The sequence below is a fragment of the Salvelinus fontinalis genome, chromosome 29 (assembly GCF_029448725.1).
Source record: "Salvelinus fontinalis isolate EN_2023a chromosome 29, ASM2944872v1, whole genome shotgun sequence".
Lineage (NCBI taxonomy): Eukaryota > Metazoa > Chordata > Actinopteri > Salmoniformes > Salmonidae > Salvelinus > Salvelinus fontinalis.
In genome coordinates, this window is record NC_074693.1 from 6,793,501 (window position 1) to 6,810,606 (window position 17,106).

At 44.2% G+C, this 17,106-nt stretch overlaps 1 protein-coding gene across 4 annotated transcripts in view; it reads right to left on the minus strand.

Moving 5' to 3' along the window:
• Window positions 1-17,106, minus strand: part of nlgn3a (neuroligin 3a) — a 465,555-nt gene that overhangs the window by 431,852 nt on the left and 16,597 nt on the right. The window lies entirely within an intron of this gene.

Sequence of the window (17,106 nt, forward strand, 5' to 3'; positions counted from 1 at the left end):
TTACTGATAGCATAATACTTACTGATAGCATAATGCTTAATGATAGCCTAATACTTAATGATAACCTGATACTTAATGATAGCATAATACGTAATGATAGCCTGATACTTAATGATAGCCCAATACTTAATGATAGCATAATACTTAATTATAGCATAATGCTATCTGGGTTATATAGACATACACACTGTACTATTCAAAATATTGGTACTGTACTATTGAACTAGTGATAAGTGAATTGTAGATTGTGTCGATTTCAGAGACGAGCAGGGGAAACACCAACATGTAATGTCTCACGTAACGATGTCCTAAACGGTATGTCATTAGGTTCCACATAGGAAATGCCTCACCCTTAAAGCACCATCAGTGTCAAAGAAAAGAAAACCCTCATTCTCATTTTCCTGAGTAAATGTGTCTGATAAAAATCTGATTCATATCTGATCAATTTCCTGGTTCCCACACACACACACACACACACACACACACACACACACACACACACACACACACACACACACACACACACACACACACACACACACACACACACACACACACACACACACACACACACACACACACACCAATATGGACCAGGATGGGCTGTGAGTTGGAAGGAAATGGAGGAACGTCTCAGTCCCTCAAAGGGAGGGTATGGTGGTGAAGTTATGCCAAACTGTAGAACTGTAAATAGAACAGCAGCAGTGATAGGATAAGGAGGCCTAGCTAGCAACCCAAACCTAAGAAACAGCACAGAACCCCACCCTGATGCTAATGTGTTGAAGGATGGATGTTCCCATGAAAGAGCATACAGTGCCTTGGAAAGTATTCAGACCCCTTGACTTATTCCACATTTTGTTACATTAGCCTTATTCTAAAATGTATTAAATAAATAAAAAATCCTCAACATTCTACACACAATACCCCATAATGACAAGGCGAAAAGAAGTTTGTAGAATTTTAGCAAATATATTCAATATAAAAAAGATATGCCTTCAGACCCTTTGCTATGAGATTCAAAATGGAGCTCAGGTGCAGCCTTTTCCATTCATCATCCTTGAAATGTTTCTAGAACTTGATTGGAGTCCACCTGCGGTAAATTCAACTGATTGGACATGATTTGGAAAGGCACACACCTGTCTATATAAGGTCCCACAGTTGGCAGTGCATGTCAAAGCAAAAAACAAGCCATGAGGTGGAAACATTGTCCGTAGAGCTCTGAGACAGGATTGTGTCGAGGCACAGATCTTGGGAAGGGTACCAACAAATTACTGCAGCAATGAAGGTCGCCAAGAACACAGTGGCCTCCATCATTCTTAAATAGAAGAAGTTTGGAACCACCAAGACTCTTCCTAGAGCTGGCCGCCCGGCCAAATTGAGCAGTCGGGGGAGAAGTGCCTTGGTCATAGAGGTGACCAAGAACCCAATGGTCACTCTGTGGAGATGGGAGAACCTTCCAGAAGGACAACCATCTCTGCAGCACTGCACCAATCAGGACTTTATGGTGGAGTGGCCAGACGGAAGCCACTCCTCAGTAAAAGGCAAATGACAGCCCACTTGGAGTTTGACAAAAGGCACCTAAAGACTCTCTCAGACCATAAGAAACAAGATTCTCTGGTCTAATGAAACCAAGATTGAACTCTTTGGCCTGAATGCCAAGCGTCACATCTGGAGGAAACCTGGCACCATCTCTACGGTGAAGCATGGTGGTGGCAGCATCATGCTGTGGGGATGTTTTTCAGCGGCAGGGACTGGGAGACTAATCAGGATCAAGGGAAAGATGAACGCAGAAAAGTACAGAGAGATCCTTGATGAAAACCTGCTCCAGAGCGCTCAGGACCTCAGACTGGGGCGAAGGTTCACTTTCCAACAGGACAACGACCCTAAGCACACAGCCAAGACAACGCAGGAGTGGCTTTGGGACAAGTATCTGAAGTATCTGTTATTGAGTGGCCCAGTCAGAGCCAAGAATTGAACATTTCTGGAGAGACCTGAAAATAGCTGTGCAGCAACGCTCCCCATCCAACCTGACAGAGCATGAGAGGATCTGCCGAGAAGAATGGGAGTAACTCCCCAAATACAGGTTTGCCAAGCTTGTAGCATCCTACGGAAGAAGATGTGATGCTGTAATCGCTGCCAAAGGTGCTTCAACAAAGTACTGAGTAAAGGGTCTGAATACTTATGTCAATGTAATATTTCAGTTTTTTTATTTTTTATAAATTAGCAAACATTTCTGAAAACCTGGTTTTGCTTTGTCATTATTGCGTACTGTGTAAAGATTGATGAGGGTGGAAAAAATATGTCTGTAACCTAACAAAATGTGGAAAAAGTCAAGGGGTCTGAATACTTTCCGAAGGGCACTGTATAACAGCTACTGTAGCATGATTATGACCCTAACCTTACCATTCCAGTACCCCCTGGTACTACTGTCTGGATCCTAGCATCAAAATAACTTGAACATAAGAAACAGCACATCCCAGTACCCCCTGGTACTACTGTCTGGATCCTAGCATCAAAATAACTTGAACATAAGAAACAGCACATCCCAGTACCCCCTGGTACTACTGTCTGGATCCTAGCATCAAAATAACTTGAACATAGGAAACAGCACATCCCAGTACCCCCTGGTACTACTGTCTGGATCCTAGCATCAAAATAACTTGAACATAAGAAACAGCACATCCCAGTACCCCCTGGTACTACTGTCTGGATCCTAGCATCAAAATAACTTGAACATAAGAAACAGCACATCCCAGTACCCCCTGGTACTACTGTCTGGATCCTAGCATCAAAATAACTTGAACCTAAGAAATAGCACATCCCAGTACCCCCTGGTACTACTGTCTGGATCCTAGCATCAAAATAACTTCAACCTAAGAAATAGCACATCCCAGTACCCCCTGGTACTACTGTCTGGATCCTAGCATCAAAATAACTTGAACATAGGAAACAGCACATCCCAGTACCCCCTGGTACTACTGTCTGTTGAAGGATGGGTGTCCCAAGGCAGCGCCGCTGCTGTGAGGAGGAAGCCTGAGTACAAGCATCAAAACAAACCTATGAAACATAGAGCACAGTAGCTACCACCCTGATATACCGTGTGTTGTTGACATGGTTGAGTGTTCCTGAAAGGCAGCACCACTGCTGTGAGGAGAAAGCCTGAACGCTAGCATCACAACAACCCAAACATGAGAACAATACTGCAGAGAACCACATTGATACTGTGAGCTTTTGACAACACACCAACACACACCAATTTTAGAGAGGCTAACTGAAATGACCGTAAATGTCCGTAGTGAAATGAGAGTACATGAGTCATACTGAAATGCTCGTAATGTTCGTAGTACTGAAATGATGGCGAGAGCGTTAGAGCTTTACTTAGAGTCCTAGAGGCTTGTTATGAACGAGGAGTCATTTTGTTAGAAAATGTGTTTCTGAAGCAGCAAACACACACACACACACACACACACACACACACACACACACACACACACACACACACACACACAGCCAGTTCATATTCAAATAATTTGCCATTCATACATCCCCCATCAACAACACAACCAGCAGCATAGCCTGACCTAGTAACACACTCCGAACACAAACAATAATTACCAGCATCTTCTGACAGCTTATGACATTATTATCTGCACTCCCATTCCAGAGAGCTCTCCATCCCCTGAATACTGAGAGTGTCCCAATATCTCTCCTACCTCTCAAAGTGAGCACTTGTTCACTTCGGAAATGACTGGTATAAGAAATATGGTGGACACTCTCACTAGCCCCATGCCTCCACTAATCCTATGCTTTTAGATTTGTGGAAAGTAGTGAACGAGAGCGTACACTTGCGGAGAAAGGAGAGATTTTGGGACTCAGCCTGTGACTGTGAGGGACTTCATATTTGTGACTGGGAGGAATGAGCTCAGCTATAACCAAGACTATAAATGTTAGTTTTTTTTCAAATAAAAAGAGACTAACGTTGGTGAGTGGAGATGGATGTTAGTACTGGATGTCCTAGGGTCAAATGTGAAAGATACTGTTATATCACAGAGATCCTGATGTGACATGTCTCTCTTGGCTTACTAAGACATGTGGCAGAAACATCATTAACAACCTATTTTAAAATAACATGGCTATATACAGGGAGTAGAAAATCACAAGGCTATATACAGGGAGTAAAAAATCACATGGCTATATACAGGGAGTAGAAAATCACAAGGCTATATACAGGGAGTAGAAAATCACAAGGCTATATACAGGGAGTAGAAAATCACATGGCTATATACAGGGAGTAGAAAATCACATGGCTATATACAGGGAGTAGAAAATCACATGGCTATAGACAGGGAGTAGAAAATCACATGGCTATATACAGGGAGTAGAAAATCACAAGGCTATATACAGGGAGTAGAAAATCACAAGGCTATAGACAGGGAGTAGAAAATCACAAGGCTATATACAGGGAGTAGAAAAGAACATGGCTATATACAGGGAGTAGAAAATCACATGGCTATAGACAGGGAGTAGAAAATCACATGGCTATAGACAGGGAGTAGAAAATCACATGGCTATAGACAGGGAGTAGAAAATCACAAGGCTATATACAGGGAGTAGAAAAGAACATGGCTATAGACAGGGAGTAGAAAATCACAAGGCTATAGACAGGGAGTACTAGGTAATAACATGGTTTTATACAGGGAGTACCAGGTAATAACATGGTTTTATACAGGGAGTACTAGGCAATAACATGGCTATATACAGGGAGTACTAGGTAATAACATGGCTATATACAGGGAGGACCAGGTAATAACATGGCTATATACAGCGAGTACCAGGTAATAACATGGCTATATACAGGGAGTACCAGGTAATAACATGGCTATATACAGGGAGTACCAGGTAATAACATGGCTATATACAGGGAGTACCAGGTAATAACATGGCTATATACAGGGAGTACCAGGTAATAACATGGCTATATACAGGGAGTACCAGGTAATAACATGGCTATATACAGGGAATACCAGGTAATAACATGGCTATATACAGGGATTACCAGGTAATAACATGGCTATATACAGGGAGTACTAGGTAATAACATGGCTATATACAGGGAGTACTAGGTAATAACATGGCTATATACAGGGAGTACTAGGTAATAACATGGCTATAAACAGGGAGACTATGTAATAACATGGCTATATACAGGGAGTACCAGGTAATAACATGGCTATATACAGGGAGTACCAGGTAATAACATGGCTATATACAGGGAGTACCAGGTAATAACATGGCTATATACAGCGAGTACCAGGTAATAACATGGCTATATACAGGGAGTACCAGGTAATAACATGGCTATATACAGGGAGTACCAGGTAATAACATGGCTATATACAGGGATTACCAGGTAATAACATGGCTATATACAGGGAGTACTAGGTAATAACATGGCTATATACAGGGAGTACCAGGTAATAACATGGCTATATACAGGGAGTACCAGGTAATAACATGGCTATATACAGGGAGTACCAGGTAATAACATGGCTATATACAGGGAGTACCAGGTAATAACATGGCTATATACAGGGAGTACCAGGTAATAACATGGCTATATACAGGGATTACCAGGTAATAACATGGCTATATACAGGGAGTACCAGGTAATAACATGGCTATATACAGCGAGTACCAGGTAATAACATGGTTTTATACAGGGAGTACTAGGCAATAACATGGCTATATACAGGGAGTACCAGGTAATAACATGGCTATATACAGGGATTACCAGGTAATAACATGGCTATATACAGGGAGTACCAGGTAATAACATGGCTATATACAGGGAGTACCAGGTAATAACATGGCTATATACAGCGAGTACCAGGTAATAACATGGCTATATACAGGGAGACCCAGTACAGAGTGGATGTGCAGAGGTACGAGGTAATTGAGGTAGCTATGCACATATAGGTAGGGGTAAAGTGACTAGGCAACATGGTAGTTAATAGACGGAGCTGTACCGTCAGCGTGTGGGTGGCGTCAGTATACATGTGTGCGTATCTTATGTGTATGTTGAGGTGTCAGTGTAAGTATGTGTGAGTGTGTGGGCAGAGTCAGTGTGTGTGGGTAGAGTCAAGTGTTTGGGCAGAGTCAGTGTGTGTGGGTAGAGTCCAGTGTTTGGGCAGAGTCAGTGTGTGTGGGTGGAGTCAGTGTGTGTGGGTGGAGTCCAGTGTGTGGGCAGAGTCAGTGTGTGTGGGTGGAGTCAGTGTGTGTGGGTAGAGTCCAGTGTGTGAGCAGAGTCAGTGTGTGTGGGTAGAGTCCAGTGTTTGGGCAGAGTCAGTGTGTGTGGGTGGAGTCAGTGTGCGTGGGTGGAGTCCAGTGTGTGGGCAGAGTCAGTGTGTGTGGGTGGAGTCAGTGTGTGTGGGTGGAGTCCAGTGTTTGGGCAGAGTCAGTGTGTGTGGGTGGAGTAAGTGTGTGTGGGTGGAGTCTAGTTTTTGGGCAGAGTCAGTGTGTGTGAGTTGAGTCCGGTGTGTGGGTAGAGTCCAGTGTGCGGGTAGAGTCCAGTGTGCGGGTAGAGTCCAGTGCGCGGGTAGAGTCCAGTGTGCGGGTAGAGTCCAGTGTGCGGGTAGAGTCCAGTGTGCGGGTAGAGTCCAGTGTGTGGATAGAGTCCAGTGTGTGGGTAGAGTCCAGTGTGTTGGGTAGAGTCCAGTGTGTGGGTAGAGTCCAGTGTGTGGGTAGAGTCCAGTGTGTGGGTAGAGTCCCGTGTGCGGGTAGAGTCCAGTGTGCGTGTAGAGTCCAGTGTGCGGGAAGAGTCCAGTGTGCGGGTAGAGTCCAGTGTGCGGGTAGAGTCCAGTGTGCGGGTAGAGTCCAGTGTGCTGGTAGAGTCCAGTGCGCGGGTAGAGCCCAGTGTGTGGGTAGAGTCCAGTGCGCGGGTAGAGTCCAGTGTGCGGGTAGAGTCCTGTGTGCGGGTAGAGTCCAGTGTGCGGGTAGAGTCCAGTGTGCGGGTAGAGTCCAGTGCGCGGGTAGAGTCCAGTGTGCGGGTAGAGTCCAGTGTGCGGGTGTAGTCCAGTGTGCGGGTAGAGTCCAGTGTGCGGGTAGAGTCCAGTGTGTGGGTAGAGTCCAGTGTGCGGGTGGAGTCCAGTGTGCGGGTAGAGTCCAGTGTGCGGGTAGAGTCCAGTGCGCGGATAGAGTCCAGTGTGCGGGTAGAGTCCAGTGCGCGGATAGAGTCCAGTGCGCGGGTAGAGTCCAGTGTGCGGGTAGAGTCCAGTGTGCGGGTAGAGTCCAGTGTGTGGGTGGAGTCTGGTGTGTGGGTAGAGTCCAGTGCGCAGATAGAGTCCAGTGTGCGGGTAGAGTCCAGTGTGCGGGTGGAGTCCAGTGTGCGGGTAGAGTCCAGTGTGCGGGTAGAGTCCAGTGCGCGGATAGAGTCCAGTGTGCGGGTAGAGTCCAGTGCGCGGATAGAGTCCAGTGCGCAGATAGAGTCCAGTGCGCGGGTAGAGTCCAGTGTGCGGGTAGAGTCCAGTGTGCGGGTAGAGTCCAGTGTGCGGGTAGAGTCCAGTGCGCGGGTAGAGTCCGGTGTGTGGGTAGAGTCCAGTGTGTGGGTGGAGTCTGGTGTGTGGGTAGAGTCCAGTGCGCGGATAGAGTCCAGTGTGTGGGTGGAGTCTGGTTTGTGGGTAGAGTCCAGTGCGCGGATAGAGTCCAGTGTGCGGGTAGAGTCCGGTGTGTGGGTAGAGTCCAGTGTGTGGGTGGAGTCTGGTGTGTGGGTAGAGTCCAGTGCGCGGATAGAGTCCAGTGTGCGGGTAGAGTCCAGTTCAGTCTTATAATTTGGGGGTAGAAGCTGTTCTGGGTTCTGTTGGTTGCACCGGTACCATTCACCATGCGGTAGGAGAGAGAACAGTCTATGACTTGGATGGCTGTATAACTTTTTTGAAGATCTGAGGGTCCATGTCAAATATGTTCAGCCTCCTGAGGGGGAAGAGGTGCTGTCATGCCCTCTTCACAACTGTGTGCGTGTGTGGACCATGTTAATTCCTTAGTGATGTGGACACCGAGGAACTCTCCACTAGCGCCCCATCGATGTGGCTCGGGGCTAGACCCTCCGTTTCTCCTTTTGTCCATGATCAGCGCCTTTGTTGACGTTGACGTTGAGGGAGGTGTGTGAGTCTGTGTGTGTGTGTGTGTGTGTGTGTGTGTGTGTGTGTGTGTGTGTGTGTGTGTGTGTGTGTGTGTGTGTGTGTGTGTGTGTGTGTGTGTGTGTGTGTGTGTGTGTGTGTGTGTGTGTGTGTGAGTCTGTGTGCGTGTGTGTGTGTGTGTGCGTGTGTGTGTGTGTGTGAGTCTCTGTGTGTGTGTGTGAGTCTGTGTGTGTGAGTCTGTGTGTGTGAGTCTCTGTGTGTGTGTGTGAGTCTGTGTGTGTGTGTCTGTGTGTGTGTGTGTGTGTGTGTGTGTGTGTGTGTGTGTGTGTGTGTATGTGTGTGTGTGTGTGTGTGTGTGTGTGTGTGTGTATGTGTGTGTGTGTGTGTGTGTGTGTGTGTGTGTGTGTGTGTGTTGTGTGTGTGTGGTGTCACATTGGACGCCAGTGCTTTACTGTGCTTGTGGCTCTGTGAGTGTATGATGGCCTTCCAGGGACACAGAGATCGAGAGCGAGAGAGGAATACAGATACAGAGACAGACAGAGAGAGAGAGAGAGAGAGAGAGAGAGAGAGAGAGAGAGAGAGAGAGAAAGAGAGAGAAAGAGAGAGCGAGAGAGAGATACAGAGAGAAAGATAGATACAGAGATAGAGAGAGAAAGATACAGAGAGAGAGAGATACAGAGCGAGAGAGAGAGAGAGAGAGAGAGAGAGAGAGAGAGAGAGAGAGAGATACAGATATACAGAGACAGAGATACACAGAGAGAAGACAGACTATGTGCTCACTGCCCACAAAATGAGGTGGAAACTGAGCTGCACTTCCTAACCTCCTGCCCAATGTATGACCATATTAGAGAGACATATTTCCCTCAGATCACACAGATCCACAAAGAATTCGAAAACAAATCCAATTTTGATAAACTCCCATATCTACTGGGTGAAATTCCACAGTGTGCCATCACAGCAGCAAGATTTGTGACCTGCTGCCACAAGAAAAGGGCAACCAGTGAAGAAAAAACACCATTGTACCAATATATATGCTTATTTATTTTCCATTGTGTACTTTAACCATTTGTACATTGTTACAACACTGTATATATATAATATGACATTTGTAATGTCTTTATTGTTTTGAAACTTCTGTATGTGTAATGTTTACTGTTCATTTTTATTGTTTATTTCACTTTTGTATATTATCTACCTCACTTGCTTTGTCAATGTTAACACGTTTCCCATGCCAATAAAGCCCCTTGAATTGAATTGAATTGATAGAGAAATAATAGGTGATAGATAGATAGATAGATAGATATATATACAATGAGAGAGAGAGAGAGAGAGAGAGAGAGAGAGAGAGAGAGAGAGAGAGAGAGAGAGAGAGAGAGAGAGAGAGAGAGAGAGAGAGAGAGAGAGAGAGAGAGAGAGAGAGAGAGAGAGAGAGAGAGAGAGAGAGAGAGAGAGAGAGAGAGAGAGAGAGAGCAGCACCTAGATCTTCTGCTCAGGTTCAGTCAGACCTGGTCCCTGACAGTAAATCTCATTAAGACACAAATAATGGTGTTCCAAAATAGGTCCAGTTGCCAGGACAACAAATACACATTCCATTTAGACACTGTTGCCCTCTGTGCTCTGTGGGGTCTGTTTGTGTTTGTGAACAGAGCCCCCGTTCCAGCTTGCTTAGGGGACTCTTTCCCAGGTTCGTCTCTCTGTAGGTGATGGCTTTGTTATGGAAGGTTTGGGAATGACTTCCTTTTAGGTGGTTGTAGAATTTAACGGCTCTTTTCTGGATGCAGAGTCCCAATTTGGTGTTTGTCCCATTTTATGAATTCTTGGTTGGTGAGTGGACCCCAGACCTCACAACCATAAAGGGCAATGGGTTACATAACTGATTCAAGTATTTTAGCCAGATCCTAATTGGTATGTCGAATTTTATGTTCCTTTTGATGGCAAAGGAGACCATTCTAGCCTTGTCTCTCAGATCGTTCACAGCTTTGTGGAAGTTAACTGTGGCACTGATGTTTAGGCCAAGGTGTGTATAGTTTTCTGTGTTCTCTTGGACAACGGTGTCTGGATGGAATTTGTATTTGTGGTCCTGGCGACAGGAACACCATTATTTTGGTCTTACTGAGATTTACTGTCAGGGCCCAGGTCTGGCAGAATCTATGCCGAAGATCTAGGTGCTGCTGTAGACCCTCATTGGTTGGTGACATCAGCAAACAGTAGACATTTAACTTCTTGAGAATACAGGGGGTGCTGTATCGCATTAGCATAATTGCCTCTACAGACTAAACTGCCTCTTATTCAATTATTGCTGTTACTATATGCATATAACCATATAGCATTGGATAGAAAACAAGCTATGGTTTCTAAAACCGTTCCAATTGAGTCTCTGAGTCAAACACAGGTCATTTCACAGCACTTTCCCTGAGCCAGAAAAAGATTGCAAGATGTGTATGCTCGCTTCAAAGCTCTGCCTATATATGGTCACGCGACCTATGACCCGAATGACACTTCCTTCTTCTTCCTCTGGGTGTCTGGAAGACGTCAGAGGAGAAATTTTTTGTTTATCTTGTACTGACGTGAAATAAGACCTATTTCTTTAGCGTGACCGACAACTTCCGGTTTCTGAGATGCGCGTTTTCAGAGGTGGCATCGTCTTTTGTTATGCTGACGTTACGGATGAAAACTATCTCCGTGTCGAAGTTTGTTTGATACATGTGACCATATCACCGTAATGTATGTTTTTTCAATATAGTTTAATCAGATTATTAGAATTTTTTCGGGAGTTTTGCCGTGTTCCGTTCTTTGAGTTTTTTAACTTTGGACATGGACCGTGCCAGTCGACCAGTACCCAGGCTAAATGAAGAGGGGAAGTTGCCATTGTGAATGGATTGAACGACTCATCAGGACTAAGGACACCTTGATCAACATTCTGATGAAAGACCAGCAATAGTAAGACCCAATTTACGATGTTATTTCATATATCTGTCGTGCATGTGAACTGGTCGCGCGCGTCCAGCTGGTTTTGGCTGGCCTGGTTATGCTAATTAGCTAGTTATGCTAATTTCGCTATAAAACATTTAAAAAATCTGAAATATTGTTTGGATTCACCAGATGTTGGGCTTTCAATGTCTGTACGCTGTGTATTTTTTCTGAAATGTTTTAAGACAAGTAATTAGTTATATAACGTTGGTCTCTGTAATTGTTCTAGCTGCATCAGCACTATATCAGATTGCAGCTGCAATGTAGAACTGTGATTTATACCTGAAAAATGCACATTTAAAAAAAAAAAACTATGCTATACCATAAATATGTTATCAGACTGTCATCTTAAGAATTTTTTTGTTGGTTAGTGGCTATCAATATCTTAGTTTAGCCGAATTGGTGATAGCACCTGATGGAGTAAGAAACTGTTGGAGTAAGAAAATGGTGTCATTTTGCTAACGTGTTTAGCTAATAGATTTACATATTGTGTCTTCCCTGTAAAACATTTAAAAAATCTGAAATGGTGGTTTTATTCACAAGATCTGTGTCTTTCATTGGGTGTCTTGGACTTGTGATTTAATGATATTTAGATGCTACTATTTAATTGTGACGCTATGCTAGCGATGCAAATCAGTGTGGGGGGTGTGGGGGGTGCTCCCGGATCCGGGTTAGGTACTCTGTAGAGGTTAACTTCAGATTCTAGTAGGGTGAGGCCGGGCGCTGCAGACTTGCCCTCGTCAATTAGTTGATATATATGTTGAAGAGGGTGGGGCTTAAGCTGCATCCCTGTCTCACCCCTCAGCCCTGTGGGACGAAATGTGTGTGTTTTTTGGCTATTTTAACCGCACACTTGTTGTTTGTGTATGTTTTTCCACCAACACCACTGTCTTCATTAAAGTATGGGGATTCTAGTGGGGGGGATATAGGTAGCACACATGAGGACATTATTCTCTGTTAAGATCATTTCCTTTTGAATTTCTAGCCATATGTAAAATGTTCCTGTTTTGATTAATTTAATAGAGTGAGTTAGGTCTGCTCTTTACCAAACTAGAACACCCCCTGAGTCTCTTTCCTGTTTCACACCTGGTAGTTTGGTGGATGGGACTACCAGCTCTCTGTAACCTAGAGGGCAACCAGTGGGTCCCTGAGCAACAGGACAAGTATATTAGACTGTCTAGTTTGAGAAACAGACGCTTTACAAGTCCTAAACTGGCACTTTCATTAAATAGTACCCACAAAACACCAGTCTCAACGTCAACAGTGAAGTGGCGACTCCAGGATGCTGGCCTTCTAGGCAGAGTTGCAAAGAAAAAGCAATATCTCAGACAGGCCAATACAATTAAAAGATTAAGAAGGGCAAAAGAACACAAACACTGGACAGAGGAAGATTGGAAAAAAGTGTCATAGACAGACAAATCTAAGTTTGAGGTGTTTGGATCACAAAGAAGAACATTTGTGAGATGCAGAAAAAATGAAAAGATGGTGGATGAGTGCTTGATGCCATCTGTCAAGCATGGTGGAGACTTTTCTAAGTGACCCCAAACTTTTGAACATTAGTGTATATATCTCTATTCCTCTATATATCTATACCTCTATACCTCTACACCTATATATCTATACCTATATACCTCTACACCTATATATCTATACCTCTATACCTCTACACCCTTATATCTCTATATCTCTACACCTCTATATATCTATGCCTCTATACCTCTACACCCTTATATCTCTATATCTCTACACCTCTATATATCTATACCTCTATACCTCTACACCTATATATATATACCTCTATACCTCTACACCCTTATATCTCTATATCTCTACACCTCTATATATCTATACCTCTATATATCTATACCTCTATACCTCTACACCCCTATATCTCTATATCTCTACACCTCTATATATATATACCTCTATACCTCTACACCCCTATATCTCTATATCTCTACACCTCTATATATCTATACCTCTATACCCCTACATCTCTATATCTCTACACCTCTATATATCAGAACAGCAATTACTCACCTTGAATTGAACAAATAATTTTTCTTTAATGAGTCGGACCAGAAGGATATACTAAAAACACGCGAACAGGCCTTCATCCCTGTCATTCGCTGGAGAAAGAAACTGAGATTTTGCGGAAAGAGATCGGGGTGCCTTGTGAAGGTCAGGCGACGAGTGGCTAATCTGCCTTTGCCATCCGTACTGTTAGCTAACGATCAATAGCTGGAAAATAAATGAGACGAACTGAAAGCACGTATATCCTACCAACAGGACATTAAAACTGTAATATCTTATGTTTCACCGAGTCGTGGCTGAACGACGACGTTAATAACATACAGCTGGCGGGTTATACACTATCGGCAGGATAGAACAGCAGCCTCTGGTAAGACATGGGGCATGGGCCTATGCATATTTGTAAACAACAGCTGGTGTACGATATCTAAAGAAGTCTCAAGGTTTTCTCGCCTGAGGTAGAGTATCTCACGATAAGCTGTAGACCACACTATCTACTGAGAGAGTTTTCATCTGTATTTTTCGAAGCTGTCTACACACCACCACAGACCGATGCCGGCACTAAGACCGCACACTGCGCTGTATATCGCCATAAGCAAAGACGAAAACGCTCATCCAGAGGCGGTGCTGCGAGTGGCAGGGGACTTTAATGCAGAGAAACTGAAATTAGTTTTACGTAATTTCTACCAGCATGTTGAATGTGCAACCAGAGGGAAAAAACTCAAGACCACCTTTATTCCACACACAGAGATGCGTACTAAGCTCTCCCTCGCCCTCCATTTGGCAAATCTGACCACAACTCTATCCTCCTGATTCCTGCTTACAAGCAACATTTAAAGCAGGAAGGACCAAAGACTCTGTCTATAAAAAAATGGGCAGATGAAGCAGATGCTAAGCTACAGGACTGTTTTGCTAGCACAGACTGGAAAATGTTCCTGGATACTTCTGAAGGCATTGAGGAGTAAACCACATCAGTCAATGGCTTCATCAATAAGTGCATCCATGACGTCATCCCCACAATGACTGTACGTACATACCCCATGGATTAGAGGCAACATTCACACTGAGCTAAAGGTTAGAGCTGCCTCTATCAAGGAGCGGGACTCTAACCCGGAAGCTTAAAAAAAATCCCGCTATGCCCTCTGACGAACCATAAAACAGGCAAAGCATCAATACAAGACTAAGATCGAATTGTACTACACTGGCTCCGACGCTCGTAGGATGTGGCATGGCTTGCAAACTATCACAGACTACAAAGGGAAGCAGAGCCGAGAGGTGCCCAGTGACACGAGCCTACCGGACGAGCTAAATAACTTCTATGCTTGCTTTGAGGCAAATAACACTGAAACATGCATGAGAGCATCAGCTGTTTTGGACGACTATGTGATCCCATTCTCATTAGCCGATGTGAGTAAGACCTTTAACCTGTTTGGCGTGCAAGCCCGAAGTCGGTACATTTATGACAACAGCCACTTCAAGTGCAGGGCGCGAAATTCAAAATATATATTTTTTTAATATTTAACTTTCACACATTAGTCCAATACAGCATATGGAAGGTACACATCTCGTGAATCCAGCCAACATGTCCGATTTTTAAAATGTTTTACAGGGAAGACAAAATATGTAAAGCTATTAGCTAACAAAAGACTCCACTTTTATTACTCCATCAGTTTTTGACTCCATCAGTAGCTAACACAAATTCGGCCAAATAAAGATATAAATAGCCACTAACCAAGAAACAACCTCATCAGATGACAGTCTGATAACATATTTATTGTATAGCATATGTTTTTTTTTAAAAATGTGCATATTTCAGGTATAAATCATAGTTTACATTGCAGCTACATTCAGAAATTGCACCGAAAGCAGCCATAATATTTACAGACACCAACGTCAAATACCTAATTACTCATCATAAAACATTTCTGAAAAATACATAGTGTACAGCAATTGAAAGACAGGCATCTTGTGATGCCAGACAATATTTCCGATTTATCAAGTGTTTTACAGCGAAAACACAATATAGCGTTATATTAGCGTAGCCACAATAGCCAGAAACACTTGGGCGCCCACGACCAGTTCACATGCATGACAGATATTAGAAATAGCAGCATAAAATGTTTCTTACTTTTGGTGATCTTCCGTCAGAATGTTGGACAAGGTGTCCTTTGTCCAGAACAGTCGTTGTTTTGATCTGGAACGGCAAATATCCCTCTTCATTTAGCATAGGCACTTGCCAAGTGGCACGGATCACTCCAACGTCAACAAAGTCAGAGAACGGAACACGGCAAAACTCCCGGAAAAAATTCAATAATCTGATTAAACTATATTGAAAAAACATACGTTACGATGATATGGTCACATGTATCAAATAAAATCTAAGACGGAGATGTTAGTCGTTCATAACGACAGCTAAACAGAAGGCATATCCATGTCCTCTTTCGCGCGCTCCAGAAACAGGATATGGACGGTCACGTCAAACAAAGAGCTTTTATTCCACCTCAGACCAAGATAGACACACAATTTCTTCTCTCACCGCCTCTTGACAACCAGGGGAACGTGTATGAAGTGTATGTAGACTCTTACGTATCACGCCCATGTATAGGCATGCAGTTGAACAGAGCATCGATTTCTGACATTCCACCTCCTGGTCAGGAAGTGTGCTGCAGAATGACTTCTGTTTCACTCAGAGAAATAATTCAAACGGTTTTAGAAACTAGAGAGTGTTGTCTATCCAATAGTAATAATAATATGCATATTGTACGAGCAAGAATTGAGTACGAGGCCGTTTGAAATGGGCATCTTTTACCTGGCTACTCAATACTGCCCCTTGCAGCCATGAGAAGTTAAACAGTTCAACATTCACAAGGCCGCAGTGCCAGACGGATTACCAGGACGTGTACTGCGAGCATGCGCTGACCAACTGGCAAGTGTCTTCACTGACATTTTCAACCTCTCCTGTCTGAGTCTATATAATACCAACATATTTAAAGCAGACCACCATAGCCCCTGTGCCCAAGAACACTAAGGTAACCTGCCTAAGTGACTACCGACCTGTAGCACTCACGTCTGTAGCCATTAAATACCTTGAAAGACTGGTCATGGCTCACATCAACACCATTATCCCAGAAACCCTAGACCCACTCCAATTTGCATACCACCCCAACAGATCCACAGATGATGTAATCTCTATTGCACTCCACACTGCCCTTTCACACCTGGACAAAAGGAACACCTATGTGAGAATGCAATTCATTGACTACAGGTCAGCGTTCAACACCATAGTACCCTCAAAGCTCATTACTAGGCTAAGGACCCTGAGACTAAACACCACCCTCTACAACTGGATCGGGACTTCCTGATGTGCCGACCCCAGGTGGTAAGGGTAGGTAACAACACATCCGCCATGCTGATCCTCAAAACGGGGGCCCCTCAGGGGTGCGTGCTCAGTCCCCTCCTGTACTCCCTGCTCACTCATGACTGCATGGCCAGGCATGACTCCAACACAATCACTAAGTTTGCCGATGACGCAACAGTGGTAGGCCTGATCACCGACAATGATGAGACAGCCAGAGATCTGACCATGTGAACAACCTCTCCCTCAACGTGATCAAGATAAAGGAGATGATTGTGGACTACAGGAAAAGGAGGACTGAGCACGCCACCATTCTCATAGATGGGGCTGTAGTGGAGCAGGTTGAGAGCTTCAAGTTCCTTGGTGTCCACATCACCAACAAACTAACATGGTCAAAGCACACCAAGACAGTCGTGAAGAGGGCACGACAAAACCTATTCCACCTCAGGAGACTGAAAAGATTTGGCATGGGTCCTCAGATCCTCAAAAGGTTTTACAGCTACACCATCGAGAGCATCCTGACAGGTTGCATCACTGCCTAGTATGGCAACTGCTCGGCCTCCGACCGCAAGGCACTACAGAGGGTAGTGCGTATGACCCAGTACATCACTGGGG